This window comes from Pseudophryne corroboree, chromosome 11, assembly GCF_028390025.1.
Source record: "Pseudophryne corroboree isolate aPseCor3 chromosome 11, aPseCor3.hap2, whole genome shotgun sequence".
Taxonomy (NCBI): Eukaryota; Metazoa; Chordata; class Amphibia; order Anura; family Myobatrachidae; genus Pseudophryne; species Pseudophryne corroboree.
Genome location: NC_086454.1, coordinates 173,296,938 through 173,311,875, shown reverse-complemented (window position 1 = coordinate 173,311,875; position 14,938 = coordinate 173,296,938). Strand labels below are relative to the sequence as shown.

The 14,938-nt window shown below is 47.4% G+C and overlaps 1 long non-coding RNA gene across 1 annotated transcript in view; it reads right to left on the bottom strand.

Moving 5' to 3' along the window:
- Positions 1 to 12,546, bottom strand: part of LOC134970073 (uncharacterized) — a 195,301-nt gene extending 182,755 nt beyond the window's left edge. Inside the window, exon 1 of the long non-coding RNA XR_010189641.1 lies at positions 12,235 to 12,546. This is a non-coding gene — a long non-coding RNA (uncharacterized LOC134970073). The remainder of the gene's footprint in view (positions 1 to 12,234) is intronic.
- Positions 12,547 to 14,938: the final 2,392 nt, after the last annotated feature.

Here is a 14,938-nt window from a genome sequence, read left to right as displayed (position 1 = left end):
TGGAGCCCCAGCGACATGCAATGGATTTTTGTAGAGGCCGGGGAGGACTTCTGTTCCTGGGAACTAGCTGTGTTGTGCAGCTTCTTTCCTCTCCCCCCGCCTCTGGCAAGAAAGGACGCACCTCGGACTTTCTTGTTTTTTTATTCGAAAGGCTGCATTTAATAATGTCGTGCTTTCCTAGGCTGTGCAAGAATATAAGGCAAAATTTCAGAATTACCAGCTATAGCTGTGGAGACCAGGTCCGAGAACTCCACACAATCCTCAGCCTTCCATAAGCCTCTTAAGTCGGCATCATCTGTCCATTGCATATTCTACAGGACACATCAAGCAGAAATCGACATAGCTTTGACTCTAGGACCCAGTATACTCATGTCTCTTTGGGCATGTTTTATATATATATATATATATAGGCGTTTACATACACAGAGAACATTCAGCGGCACTCAGAGACTGCAAAATCCACAAATAAAGTGCAAGTGCTTTTAATCCATTGTAGCAAAAACAAGGGGTGATCCAACGTTTCGGGGCGCGAATGCCCCTTTGTCAAGGTGAACAAACACAGAGTCAGGGTCTCTGTGTTTGTTCACCTTCACAAAGGGGCATTCGCGCCCCAAAACGTTGGATCACCCCTTGTTTTTGCTACAATGGATTAAAAGCACTTGCACTTTATTTGTGGATTTTGCAGTCTCTAAGTGCCGCTGAATGTTCTCTGTGTAAACGCCTGCATGCATTTTCCAGATGGCACCGGAGCACCATTGATCATATTTGGAGAGTGCCGATCTGAGTACACAGCATATATATATATATATATATATATATATATATATATATCTCTTAAGACAGCATCTTTAATATATATATATATCTCTATATATACCTATATATATCTATATACATACTAGGGTCTCAATCTCTGCTGATAAGGTACCTGTCCACGCTGCCACAGCGCTATAAACCCATGCCGACACAATCGCCGGTCTGAGTAGTGTACCAGAATGTGCAACCTATCTGCAGGATCCCTGAGAATATCAGGGCTACCTTTTGGGCAAACGTGACACCCTAGGGGAAGATTCCCATCATATCCTGGCCCTAGTGGGGAAAGGATACTGCCTGAGAATTCTTTGTGGGAAACTGCAGTCTCCTGTCTGGAGATTCCCGCTCTTTTTCATCATGAGAGGAGGGAAATTTACCTCAGCTTTCTTCCCCTTAAACATGTGTACCCTTGTGTCAGGGACAGATGAGTCATCAGTGATATGCAAATCATCTTTTATTACAATAATCATATATTGAATACTTTTCTGCCATTTTGGCTGTAACTTTGCATTATCGTAGTCGACACTGGAGTCAAACTCCGTGTCGATATCGGTGTCTATTATTTTGGATAGTGAGCATTGAGACACTCTAAAGGACTCTGCGACATAGGGACAGACATGGGTAGATTTCCTGTCTGTTCTCTATCTTTTGTGCAATAAATTCACCTTAGCACTTAATTACACATATCCAAACAGGTGTCGGCGTTGTCGACGGAGACACCCTCTCGCACACATATTTGCTCCATCTTTTCCTTAGGAGATAGAGCAAATATGTACCGACACGTATGTACACACGTACCGACACACCACACACTCAGGGAATGCTCATCTGAAGACAATTCCCCCATAAGGCCCTTTGGAGAGACAGAGAGAGAGTATGCCAGCACACACCCCAGCGCTATTAACCCAGGAATAACACAGTAACTTAATGTTAACCCAGTAGCTGCTGTTTATATTGATTTTTGCGCCTAATTATGTGCCCCCCCTCTCTTTTTACCCTCTTCTACCGTGTAACTGCAGGGGAGAGACTGGGGAGCTTCCTCTCAGCGGTGCTGTGGAGAAAAAACATGGCGCTGGTGAGTGCTGAGGAAGAAGCCCCGCCCCCTCGACGGCGGGCTTCTGTCCCGCTTTCATGTACAATTTTGGCGGGGGCTCATACATATATACAGTGCCCAACTGTATATTATGCAAACTTTTGCCAAGAGGTCTCTAATTGCTGCCCAGGGCACCCCTCCCCTGCGCCCTGTACCCTACAGTGACCGGAGTATGTGGGTTTAGTGTGGTAGCAATGGCGCACAGCTGCAGTCCTGTGCGCTACCTCATATGAAGACTGGAGTCTTCTGCCGCCGATTTCGAAGTCTTCTTGCTTCTGTCACCGGCTTCTGTCTTCCGGCTCTGCGAGGGGGTCGGCGGCGCGGCTCCGGGATCGGACGACCAAGGGTGCGATCCTGTGTACGATCCCTCTGGAGCTATTGGTGTCCAGTAGCCTAAGAAGCAGGACCTATCTTCAGTGAGTAGGGCTGCTTCTCTCCCCTCAGTCCCACGTAGCAGAGAGCCTGTTGCCAGCAGATCTCTCTGAAAATAAAAAAACCTAACAAAATACTTTCTTTTTAGCAAGCTCAGGAGAGCTCACTAAGTAGCACCCAGCTCGTCCGGGCACAGATTCAAAACTGAGGTCTGGAGGAGGGACATAGAGGGAGGAGCCAGTGCACACCCAGAATCCAAAGCTTTCTTAAAGTGCCCTGTCTCCTGCGGCGCCCGTCTATTCCCCATGGTCCTTACGGAGTCCCCAGCATCCACTAGGACGTTAGAGAAATTATGTTACGGATAGGAAAATAGATGTTTAAAAAAAACATTCTCTCCTTGTCTGGGGCAATTGTAGGACCAGCCATGGCTTCAGCCTGGATGGCAAAAGCAGTGACAGCCTGGGCTTATGCATTGGAGGATAATCTTTCATTGGTATCTAGAGAGCAAAAATACCATATTGCACATATTAAATAGGCGGCTATATTTATGGAAGAAGCAGTCTTGGATATGGATACTATTGCGTCTAAAGCATAAGCCTGAGCAGTAGCAGCTCGCAGAGCAGTTTGGCTATGTACATGGAAGGCTGACTCAGAATCCAAGCAGGTTCTGGAGTCTTTGCCTTTTACTGGAGATATTCTTTTTGGTAAAGAATTAAACAGTATTTTGGAGTCAGAAGCAGACTCCAAGAAAGTGAACTTTCCTTCCACACACAAAACCAAACCTAGATTTCCAGCTTTTCAACCCTTTTGGACCCAGGGAATAGCAAAAGGAAAGGGTTATGGCAAACAGTATCAATCTGACAAGTCTGGTAAGACTAAAAAGCATTGGGCTACCAGAGGGCCGGCTTCCAAATCAGAAGATAAGCTATCATCCTGATGGCGCGAGCCTCCACCTGGGGGAACCCAGGGTGGGAGGCCAACTTTTTAATTTTGCAGAGATCTGGTAGCAGTCCACCACAGATGCTTGGGTGCAAGAAGTGGTATCTCATGGTTATGCGTTTGCCTTCAAGAAACACCCGCCTCAAAAGTTTTTTTGTACCAACCAGTCTTCAGTGGAAACGAAAGCCAGGGCTTTGCAAGAGGCAGTTCAGAAGTTGCTTCAGTCAGGAGTGATAATTCCAGTTCCTCCTGCACAACGAGGACAAGGTTTTTATTCCAACTTGTTTCTAGTCCAGAAGCCAAATGGGTCGTTCTGGCCCATACTCAATCTCAAAGTGCTGAACAAGTACATTTGGGTGCCTTGGTTTCATATGGAGACTTTACATTCCATTATTTTGGGCATGGAGCCGGAGGATTTTATGGTATCACTGCATATACAGGATGCTTCCCTACATGTTCCTATAGCACTGTCCCATCAGCGCTATCTTAGGTTTGCTATCCTCCAGCAACACTTTCAGTTTCAGGCCCTACCATTTGGACTGGCCACAGCTCCAAGAGTGTTCACCACAATTATGGTGGTAATGGCGGCTTATGTCCGTCGGCAGGGGATAAGGATTTTTCCATACCTCGACGATTTATTAATCCTGGCACAATCTAAGGAATTGCTTCAGTGTCATCTGCAACAGACAATGGGGGTCATTCCGAGTTGATCGCTCGCTAGCTGTTTTTAGCAGCCGTGCAAATGCTATGCCGCCTCCCACTGGGAGTGTATTTTAGCTTAGCAGAAGTGCGAACGAAAGAATCGCACAGCGGCTACAAAATAATTTTGTGCAGTTTCAGAGTAGCTTCAGACCTACTCAGCGCTTGCGATCACGTCAGACTGTTCAGTTCCTGTTTTGACGTCACGAACACGCCCTGCGTTCGCCCAGCCACGCCTGCGTTTTTCCTGGCACGCCTGCATTTTTCCGAACACTCCCTGACGCCCTCCGTTTCTGCATTTTTTCGAACACTCCCTGACACCCAGAAACGCCCACTTCATGTCAATCACTCTGCAGCCAGCAGTGCAACTGAAAAGCTTCGCTAGACCTTGTGTAAAACTACATCGGCCGTTGTGAAAGTACGTCGCGCGTGCGCAATGCGCCGCATATGCATGAGCAGAAGTGCCTTTTTTTGCATCATCACTGCACAACGAACATTTTTTGCTAGCGATCAACTCAGAATGACCCCCAATAGCTTGTTTGCAGAGACACGGTTGGCTCATAAATTGGGCAAAGTCATCCCTGGTTCCGTCACAACGGATGACACACTTGGGAGCTGTATTGAATTTGGGTCTTCAGAGAGTACTTTTACCTCTGAACAAAATATCCAAAATTCAGTTGTGGTTTCAGGAGCTGCTACACAGTGAAAAGATATCCATTCACGCAGCGATGTGTCGACATTTGACATGGTGGAGTATGCCCAATTCCACTCGAGGCCTCTAAAACATCTGATCCTTTCCAAATGGAATGGGTTACATCAGACAATAAAAACTCAGACTATGGTCCTTCCTCTGGAAGTAAGGAGGTCATTAGCCTGGTGGCTACAGACATTCCATCTGGATAAAGGGAGACCCTTTTGGATCTCATGTTGGGAGGTTTTGACAATGGATGCCAGTGTTCAAGGCTGGGGAGCAGTGTCAGAAAGAAGTTGCTTCCAAGGGCAGTGGACCAAGGAAGAAAGTTGCCTGCCAATAAATATATTGGAACTTCTGGCCATAAATATGGCACTAATATAGGCAAAGGACATTCTTCAGGGGAAACCAGTTCAAATTTGCTTGGACAATGCAACGGCAGTAGTGTACCTCAATCATCAGGGAGGAACTCGCAGACAAAAAGCAATGAAGGAGGTAAGCCGCACGTTAAGGTGGGCATAACTTCATCATCCAGCCTTATCCGCAGTGTTCATTCCGAGAGTCCTAAACCGGGAAGCAGATTTTCTCAGTTGACACGCCATTCATGCAAACGAATGGGCTTTACACCCAGAGGTCTTCCAGATTCTGGTAGACAAGTGGGGGTTACCGGAGATAGATCTCATGGCTTCCCGTCTGAACAACAAAGTTCCCGCATACGGGTCAAGGACAAAGGATACCAGAGTGACCTTTGTGGATGCCCTGTCAGTAAGATGGGACTTTCGTTTGGCGTGATGTGTTTCCACCGATCGCCCTGTTGCCCAGGGTGATGCGAAATGTAAAACAAGGAAAGGGCATCGTGATACGAATAGCTCCGGCTTGGCTCAGAAGACATTGGTACAGAGATCTGTCGGTGGATTCTCCGTTCTTACTCCCTCTCAGGGTCCTTGCTATTACAAGCACCTGGATTGGCTGTCTTTGACAGCGTGGCGCTTGAGACTTCCACCCTGAAAGCAAGAGGATTCTCACAACAGGTAATTCAAACAATGCTCAGAGCAAGGAAACCATCCTCAGCTCGCATTTATCACTGAATATGGCAAGCCTACTGTATATTCAATGATGCAGTGACCGGAAATTTTATCCTAGGTGTTTCAGAGTTTCCAGAGTCCTAGCATTCCTTCAGGCAGGAATGGACAAAGGTCTATGGGTGGCTTCCTTGAGAGTACAGGTGTCAGCATTGACTGTATGGTTCCAAAAGAAAATTGCTAACCTACAGGATGTTTGCACTTTTTTACAGGGAATGTTCCACATTCAACCTTTTGTTCCTCCTACAGCGCCTTGGGATTTAAGTTTAGTCCTAAAGACGCTTTAAGTTGCCTCATTTGAACCACTGAAGTAAGTGGATCTTAAATGGCTGACAGCTAAAGTTCTCTCTCTACTGGCTATTGCTTCAGCTAGAAGAGTTTCATATTTAGGGGCATTGTTATGTCGCCCTCCTTTTCTGATTTTTCATCCAGATAGACCAGATAGACCAGTTCTCAGAACCAAATCTGATTATCTTCCTAAGGTGGTTTCTAAATTCCACCTTAATGAAGAAATTGTAGTCCCAGCCTTCCAAGTGCCAGACCTTTCTGTGGGAGATGCATCGTTGGATGTAGTCCGTGCCTTAAGGATCTACGTGGATCGTACCAGTGCAATTAGAAAGACAGACTCTCTTCATTCTCTATGGATTTCACAAGAGAGGATGGCCTGCTGACAAGCAGACACTGGCGAGATGGCTTTTGATGACGATTTCAGAAGCATATTCTCAAGCTGATCTCCCTATTCCGGCTAATGTCTCTGCTCACTCTACTCGTAAGGTAGGTCCGTCATGGGCAGCACAACGTGGTGCTTCAGCTGAACAGATATGTAAGGCAGCCACATGGTCTTCCATTAACACATTCATTAGACATTATGCCTTTGATACCTTTGCCTCTCAGGATGCTCAATTCGGGCGAGGATTCTCCTGTCCACTCAGGAGCGTCCCCTCCACTAAATTTGCTTTGGGACATCCCAATGTTTATCCTGTGGATAATCTGTGGACCCTGCAAGAGAAATACGTAGTTATGGTAGACTAAATGTCGATAACTCTATTTCTCCTAAGTCCACAGTATCCACAGGGATCCCACCCTGACGCACCTGATTTGAGGGTCCTTTCACCTACTAACCTCTTCCTTCTTGTATGGAAGGGTGTGCATGTGTGTTCTTCTTGCCTGATTAGGGCTCTTTATGATGCTCCTGCCCAGTGGTGTAAATTCGTCCCAGTTTCCCGGAGGCAAGATAGATATTGGTGCCCCCCTATTTCCTATATCAAGATGTGTGTGTGTGTGTGTGTGTGTGTGTGTGTGTGTGTGTGTACGTGTGTGTGTGTGTGTGTGTGTGTACGTGTACGTGTACGTGTGTGTGTGTGTGTGTGTACGTGTGTGTGTGTGTGTGTGTGTGTGTGTGTGTGTGTGTACGTGTGTGTGTGTGTGACAGCAGACACTTTACTGATGGAGTTATTTGCTCCTGTAGGGGAAGCATGCGAATTCTAACTATATGAAGTTACGTGTAATTGTCAGAGAAGTATCTTCATATAGTTAAAATTCTCATATTTCCTATACAGGCGCAAACAGCTTCATCAGTAAGGTGTCTGCTTCCAGTGTAATAGGTTGTGGTTTCTAATCCTGGGTGTGACACTTGTAAAATGTGTCTATTCAGTATAATAAAGTGGGTGTGATTTGTAATCAGGTGCAGGGACCAGTGAGGAAGTCGGCCACTGAAAAAATAGCGGTAGCTATCAATTAACTTAATTCACTGGTGTCACAGAATGGGAGGAGAGGTGCCCCCCTTCAGAGCAGGAGCCCGGCGGCAGATGACTCTGTTGCCTCCCAGAGTTCTGCCTCTGCTCCTGCCTTGAGCTTTGGATAACAACTGAATTGCCTGAGCTAGGAGGCGGGGATATAGGTGACTGGCACGTTGCATTCTGGGAGGACGAAAGCTTTGATCGTTGGTGCCAATCCGCTGACGCTACCTCATATCCCAATATTTATCCCGTGGATACTGTGGACTTAGGAGAAATAGAGTTATAGAGTTATCGACGGTAGGTCTACCATAACTATGTATTTGACATGGTACTGTAGCCTCATTTTTTAACACATTGCATAGATCTGGGTTCCCTGGTGCATATATTACAATGTTAAAGATTATATTCTTCTCCATATGAAGGGACCACAGCAGATATCTCCAATTGTCATTCAGAAATGAAGCCCTGATAGGTTTCTACTGGGGCTGCTGTGCTGTCAGATGGCATTATCCTATAGTAGCCTATGGGCTCTATACCCAGTGGCGGTTCTTGTCACGGGCAAGTGGTACTTTTGCCTGGGGCGCCGCCTTCCGGAGGGCGCCAGCGCCATCCGGAGGGCGCTGCACCAGGGCAAGATCCGACACTGTGCCCCCCGCAGTGCCCTGCTGTGCCCCCCCCCCCCCCCCCGCTTTGAAGGGAACCAGACGCGTAGCGTCTAGTTTCCCTTTATTGAGAGGACCTTAGTTGTGCGGTGCGCGATGACGTCATCGCGCACCGCACAGCAAAGGTCCTCTCCATGAAGGGAAACTAGACGCTACGGTCTAGTTTCCCTTCGTGTAGAGGACCTTTGCTGTGCGATGCGCGATGACGTCATCGCGCACCGCACAGCATAGTGGCACAGACACTAGGGGTCATAATTGACCTCTAGTGTCTATGCTGTTCTATGGGAGAGACGTAACAACGTCTCTCCCATAGATCGAAGAGAAGAGAGAGGGGAGAAGAGCGGTGCCGCCAGCGGAGGGGGTCTGGATCAGGAACGGGGATGGTAAGTATTCTTTTTATTTATTTATTTATTTTCTTGCAGCGTCGTGACCACGCCCCCAACTGGAGCCACGCCCCCATATTTTGCCCGGGGCGCCACAAATCTAAGAACCGGCCCTGTCTATACCTCTCCGTCAGCCACCAATGATACGCCCCAGGTAACAGCTGCACATTGGCTGTGAGAGACCTGATCCTGCTTTATGCTATCACACTACTTTCAGGTCTTCGCTAGGACTGGCCCTTATCAGAGCCAGTCTCCTGGCAAGTGGCTTTTCAGATTGTGAATTTAGGCAAAAAATATTTATCACCAACTGCATTAGAAATGCAGATGTAATAAATATGCCCTATGGTACTTTCTCAGTGCCTATGTGATTTTGTAGGACTGATGGAGTACGCTCCAGGATAGATAGTCAGTTGTTTTACCCTGCAGCTGCCACTAGATGGCACTGTACGGAGCAATACAATTTTTGCTCCATTCGAGTGTGAAGGGGGCACATTTCAGCTTGCAGCCTCCTGAGATGCAACTTTGGGCACCTTAACTGGAGTTTCACCTGTGGCCCCCACGATTTTTCTTGTCCATGTCCCCGTTGCACTCATATTCCCGTTTCCCAATCGGTGACTTTTTCCTGTCTGTCCGACCATGCTGATTGGCTGCTGTTTTGCATCCTACTCCTCAACCCATGTTGCTCATTGTTATGTCCTTCTACAAGCCATAGTCACTCTACCCCACTCTTTACCTCTCTCTACTCCTTCACTCTGACTTTGGCTAATTGTGTTGATTATTGTCATATGTACTGTATTTATGTAAATTGTATTGTTATCATCAGTGTGCAGTACTACCAACACCTTATTGTAACCTATAAATAAATGATACTAAAAATGTGGGCAGAGCTATGAGGGATATGTGTGGGGCATTCCAGAATACACATGAGATTTGGGGACTTGTGGGGGTCAGTGGGCTTATAGGGATCATTTCTGCCAAGTAGGAGTCTGAGGTGGCATTATATGACAAGTCTGAGGGTACGTGGGCCTATTTTGGGACAAGGGGGAGGTATGAAGTTGAAATTTGGAGCAAGTAAGGGTCATGTGGGGCCACTCTGGGATTAATTATTTCAGAGTGGGTGAAGGCGTTCTGGAGCTTTGTTTTCAATCTTGATATTGAGTGTTATGTGCGGCCTTGAAGTATAATGGGCTGTCCCTCACTGGTCTAGAAAGCCATGTTAACCTGCACAGGAAATCACATTATTCCCCCAAATGGAAAAAATGCAAGAATACAGCAAAGGCTTATTGGCCTAAAGTACAGTGATACAGTTAATACTGAAAGTAAAAACAAACAAGTTTGAGAAAATAAGATTAGTTTATAGGAATTTTTCAAACAAAATGATATACGCTATGGAGACATGTAAATACAAATGAAGTTAAGCCTTAAGAGATCCTTGCTATGCCCGATTTTGACTATGCGATTTCCCTTGAATTCCCCCAGAGCTCAGATAGTACTGATTTTGACCATCTGTTCTTGAATTTTCGTCTATCTACGATTTTGACTAAGTGCCAATTCTGACTATACTTTGTACTAGATAGTACACTGGATAGTCAAGATTGACTTGCCTGCACAGTCTAGCTAGCCATGCGATACCAACCCCGCGGGAGTGCGCATCGGGATTGAATCGGTATCACAAGCTGCCTAACACCTTGAGATCTGGACTAACTTTCCTTAAGATTTTGACTAGTCAACATCTTACAGATTTATCTCACCGTGTGCACACATCTTTAGAGGTATATTTACCAAAGGTCGATTTTCATAGATTTGTATCAGTGTCACATCAAAATAATCACTGTGTTTTCAGGCCTAAAACATATTTACTAACAGATGTTTTTTTTTAATATTAATATTCGTTTGTAAATGTTAGTAAATTTGTGTATTAGCCCTGGAATTACAACAGTGATTTAGTTCGATTTGAGTGTTTCTGGAGAAATGCATTATGGGAGTGTGGTATATGTCGGCAGTCATGTTGTCAACATCCATGTCAGCATGAGAATGTTGACATTCACCATGTAGATAGTGATGAAATACTGACACGTTTGAATGCTGACGTATCATCCCTGGTGGCCTAGCGATTACTTACATGTTCCTGGCGGATGCAGCAGCTCCAGTGGTGTCTTCCAGGTCACCATCACTTCTGGGTCAGACCTCCAATCCTCTGGCATTGTTATGTTTTTCCTAATCCCTAACCCTCTGTCTAGTGCCTAACCCTAACCTTCCACAAGCAGCCTAATGTTGACCTTCTGACAATGTCAACATTGATAACACAGTCAGTGCAGTAGAGCTGATCATAGCTGTGCTGGAAGGTAGGACAGAAGAGCAGAACGCTAAAGATTACAGAACATAACGCTATCTGAAGATGTCATGATGTACGTCCGAAAAGATTTAATTCAAACTTGTTAAATCTGGGCTGATTGCTTTTCCATTAGAGGTATGAGAAATGGGATAAGCATGGGGAACGGGCATGGAGATTTTTTGTGAAATTTCCTCCAAAAGCATTAGAATACATTTATGTGAAATTAAAATGACGAAAAAGGGTGGGAAAGCATCCATTTTCACATTTTGTTTGTAAAAAAAAAAAAGTGATTGATAAATAGGCCCCTAAAAGAGATAAGATGCACCATAACACACAACGCAATATTTTTGACCAAAAGGTGTTCAAGCCTGCCACCACATCAAGGTGGACTCTTGCAGCAGGGCCAGTGGCGTAACTAGAAATTTTTCTCCCCCAAGCCGAAAAGGGGGCGTGGTTTTGTTGGAGTGGGCGTGGTTTCGCATAAAGGGGCGTGGCATTGCAGGAAAAGACTACCTTATACCCCAGTTTTGCAACCTGCACGCCCATACGTTGGCCACCACAGGAAAGAAAAATAATCCTGATTCATGCCCCTTACATTATTTGTCATTTTTCCTCCTTATAGTAATGCCCAGTATACATTATGCCACATACTGCAATGGCCCTTAGACATTATGCTGCACACAATAATGCACGACACAATATGCACACACTGTAATGCCCCCGACACATTATGCCACACACCGTAATGTCTGTGGCACATTATGCCACACACCGTAATGCCTGTGACACATTATGACAGGAATCGCAATGCCCGTTATACATTATGCTACACACTGCAATGCCCCTGATACATTATAGCACATACAATGTCTGTGACACATTATGACACACACCGCAATGTCCGTGATACATTATGCCACACACTGCAATGCCCGATACATTATAGCACATACAATGCCTGTGACACATTATGCCACACACTGCAATGACCTTGAGACATTATACCACAATGCCCGTGATATAGTATACCATACACCGTAATGCCTGTGACACATACCGCAATGCCCTGCCCGTTATACCCTATGCCACACATCGCAATGCCCGTTATGTATTATGCCACACTGCAATGACCCTGAGACATTATACCACATACCACATTGCCCGTGATATAGTAAACCACACACCGTAATGCCTGACACATTATGACACACACCGCAATGTCCGTGATACATTATGCCACACACTGCAATGACCCTGAGACATTATACCACATATCACAATGCCCGCGATATAGTATACCATACATCGTAATGCCTGTGACACATTATGACACACACCGCAATGTCCGTGATACATTATGCCACACACCGTAATGCCCATTACACATTAAGTCCTACAGTAAGGCTTCTAATTACTTTTCAATTACCTGCTCGTTGTCAGGGGTTTCATGCACTGGGTGTCATGCTCGTTGCCAGGGGTTTCATGCTCTTGGTTCCATGCACGGTGCCAGGGGTTTTCATGCTCAGGGTGTCATGCTCGTTGCCAGGGGTTTCATGCACTGGGTGTCATGCTCGTTGCCAGGTGTTTCATGCACTGGGTGTCATGCTCGTTGCCAGGTGTTTCATGCACTGGGTGTCATGCTCGTTGCTAGGAGGTAGTCCTTGTTGCTAGGGCTGTGCTCCCAGTGCCACATATGTCCCCAGTGTACTTACATGCCCCAGTGCCAAATATAGTCGTCGTCCCCATGTGCCAGGTACACATATACCCCCCCAGTGCCACATATGCCCCCAGTGCCAGATATTCCCCCCCCAGTGCCACATATGCCCCCAGTGCCAGATATGCCCCCAGTGCCATATATTCCCCCCAGTGCCAGATATTCCCCCCCAGTGCCAGATATTCCCCCGTGCCATATATGAGCCCAGTGCCAGATATTCCCCCCCAGTGCCAGATATCCCCCCCAGTGCCATATATGCCCCCAGTGCCAGATATTCCCCCCCAGTGCCAGATATCCCCCCCCCCAGTGCCAGATATTCCCCCCAGTGCCAGATATTCCCCCCAGTGCCATATATGCCCCAGTGCCAGATATCCCCCCCCAGTGCCAGATATTCCCCCCAGTGCCATATATGCCCCAGTGCCAGATATCCCCCCCCCCAGTGCCATATATGCCCCCAGTGCCAGATATTCCCCCCAGTGCCATATATGCCCCCCGTGCCATATATGCCCCCAGTGCCAGATATCCCCCCCCAGTGCCAGATATGCCCCCAGTGCCAGATATTCCCCCCCAGTGCCATATATGCCCCAGTGCCAGATACCCCCCCCCCAAGTGCCAGATATGCCCCCAGTGCCAGATATTCCCCCCAGTGCCAGAAATGCCCCAGTGCCAGATATTCCTCCCCCCCCCCCCGTGCCATATATGCCCCCAGTGCCAGATATTCCTCCCCCCCCCCGTCGCTTTTTGGAGGGACACGGAGGGCACAGGTCGCCTCTCCTGTGTCCCTCCTGCTGCATCATCTCCGGCGGCCGCGGGTCTAATAGGGGGAAGTGCCGGTTCGTGAGCCAATTAGAGCTCACGGACGGCACTTTCCCCTATTAGACCCGCGGCCGCCGGAGATGATGCAGCAGGAGGGACACAGGGAGGCGCGCTGTCCCTCCGTGTCCCTCCAACAAGCGGCGGAGGGAAGGAGACTGCAGACTGACATGCGGACGCTCGTCCGCATGTCAGTCTGCTGTAAATCAGTGGCGCCCCCGCAGCCCCTCGCCCCCAAGCCACCGCGAGGGCTGCGGGGGCAGTAGTTACGCCACTGAGCAGGGCCCTAACTGAGCTACCCTAACATTGCACATGACCTAGTAATAGTCTTTTAGTAACGTTATCATACTTTTTACTTGTAAAAATTATCTTACATTATTTTAATCTGCCAGTACTACAAGTTCTCATTCAGCCTACTTGTACGAACAGCGTCCTATGTAAATGACCTGTTTGTCTGTTAACAAATATAATTACTTTTCGTGGATTTCTATCATATTTTTTTTTTTTTTTATATTCGATTACTGTGTTAAATAGAGGAATTTAGTTTTATCCTTTGGTAAAAAATATATGTGAAAAAAATTGGACTCTTACCTGTCATACAATTGGGAGTCATGGTCAAAACTAGAGTTCTCCAGCAGGGTACACAGGTTATCTACAGGATAACAATGGGATATGATGAAGCTACAGCAGATTTGCACCAATCGGTCAAATCGTTCCGGCCTCCCAGCATGCAACGGGCCCGTCCATATATCCCTGCCTCCTGGCTCAGGCAAATCAGTTTTTTGTTTGGTGCGGCAGGAGCCGGACCATGGTCAGAGGGCCGCTGGTTTTTAGCAGCCCTAAGCTTTCTTATTTTATTTTTATAGTCTTACTATTTTTCTGAGCAATCTTTCTAAACAGCGTCTTCTACGTACCTTAGAAAGAGTCGCTCCGGGGGCGTGACCTGGCTGTTGGAGAGAGAGGGCACGGATCCTGTGAGCTCTCCCCTATCTGGCGTTTCCCCCTGCCTTCTAAGTCCACGGGACGCCTGACTGCCTCTTACCGCACTCTAGCTGCTTCCTGGTCCCCTCCGGAGTGGTCCGGTGTGCGCCGTGGAATCGGGGAGCAGCCACCGGAGCTCCCGCGGATTGCGGCCCACTGTCGACCCCGGACCGGGGCCTCGATTCCCGCTCCTACCCGGCCGGACCCCATCGCTGTGGCGAACTGGAGCCAGGAATCCCCGCCGCGCCCGCTGCTGACCCGGCTACCGCTGGACTGCCAAGGGAGAGGGCTCCTTCCCATACGCGCGGTGAGTCAGATCTGGGGCTGACGTGATCTGCAGCGCTGACGGCGCTGGGGCGCTCGGCGGCCATTTTCAATCCCCATCACCCTCCCTGCAGCTGTGTTCCTAGCCTGCCCTGGGGACTCGCTGATTAATCTTTCAAAAGTTGGGGATGTATATTGTGATAAACTGTGTGGCACCTGCTCTTCACAATCAGTTTTCTGCTTACACACAGGCTTGAAAGTGCTTTTTTTTAAAATCTTTATCATTATCCCTCCATTACTACTGCTGGTGACTCTCCCTCTACCACACAGGTTCTCAAACTCGGTCCTCAGGACCCCA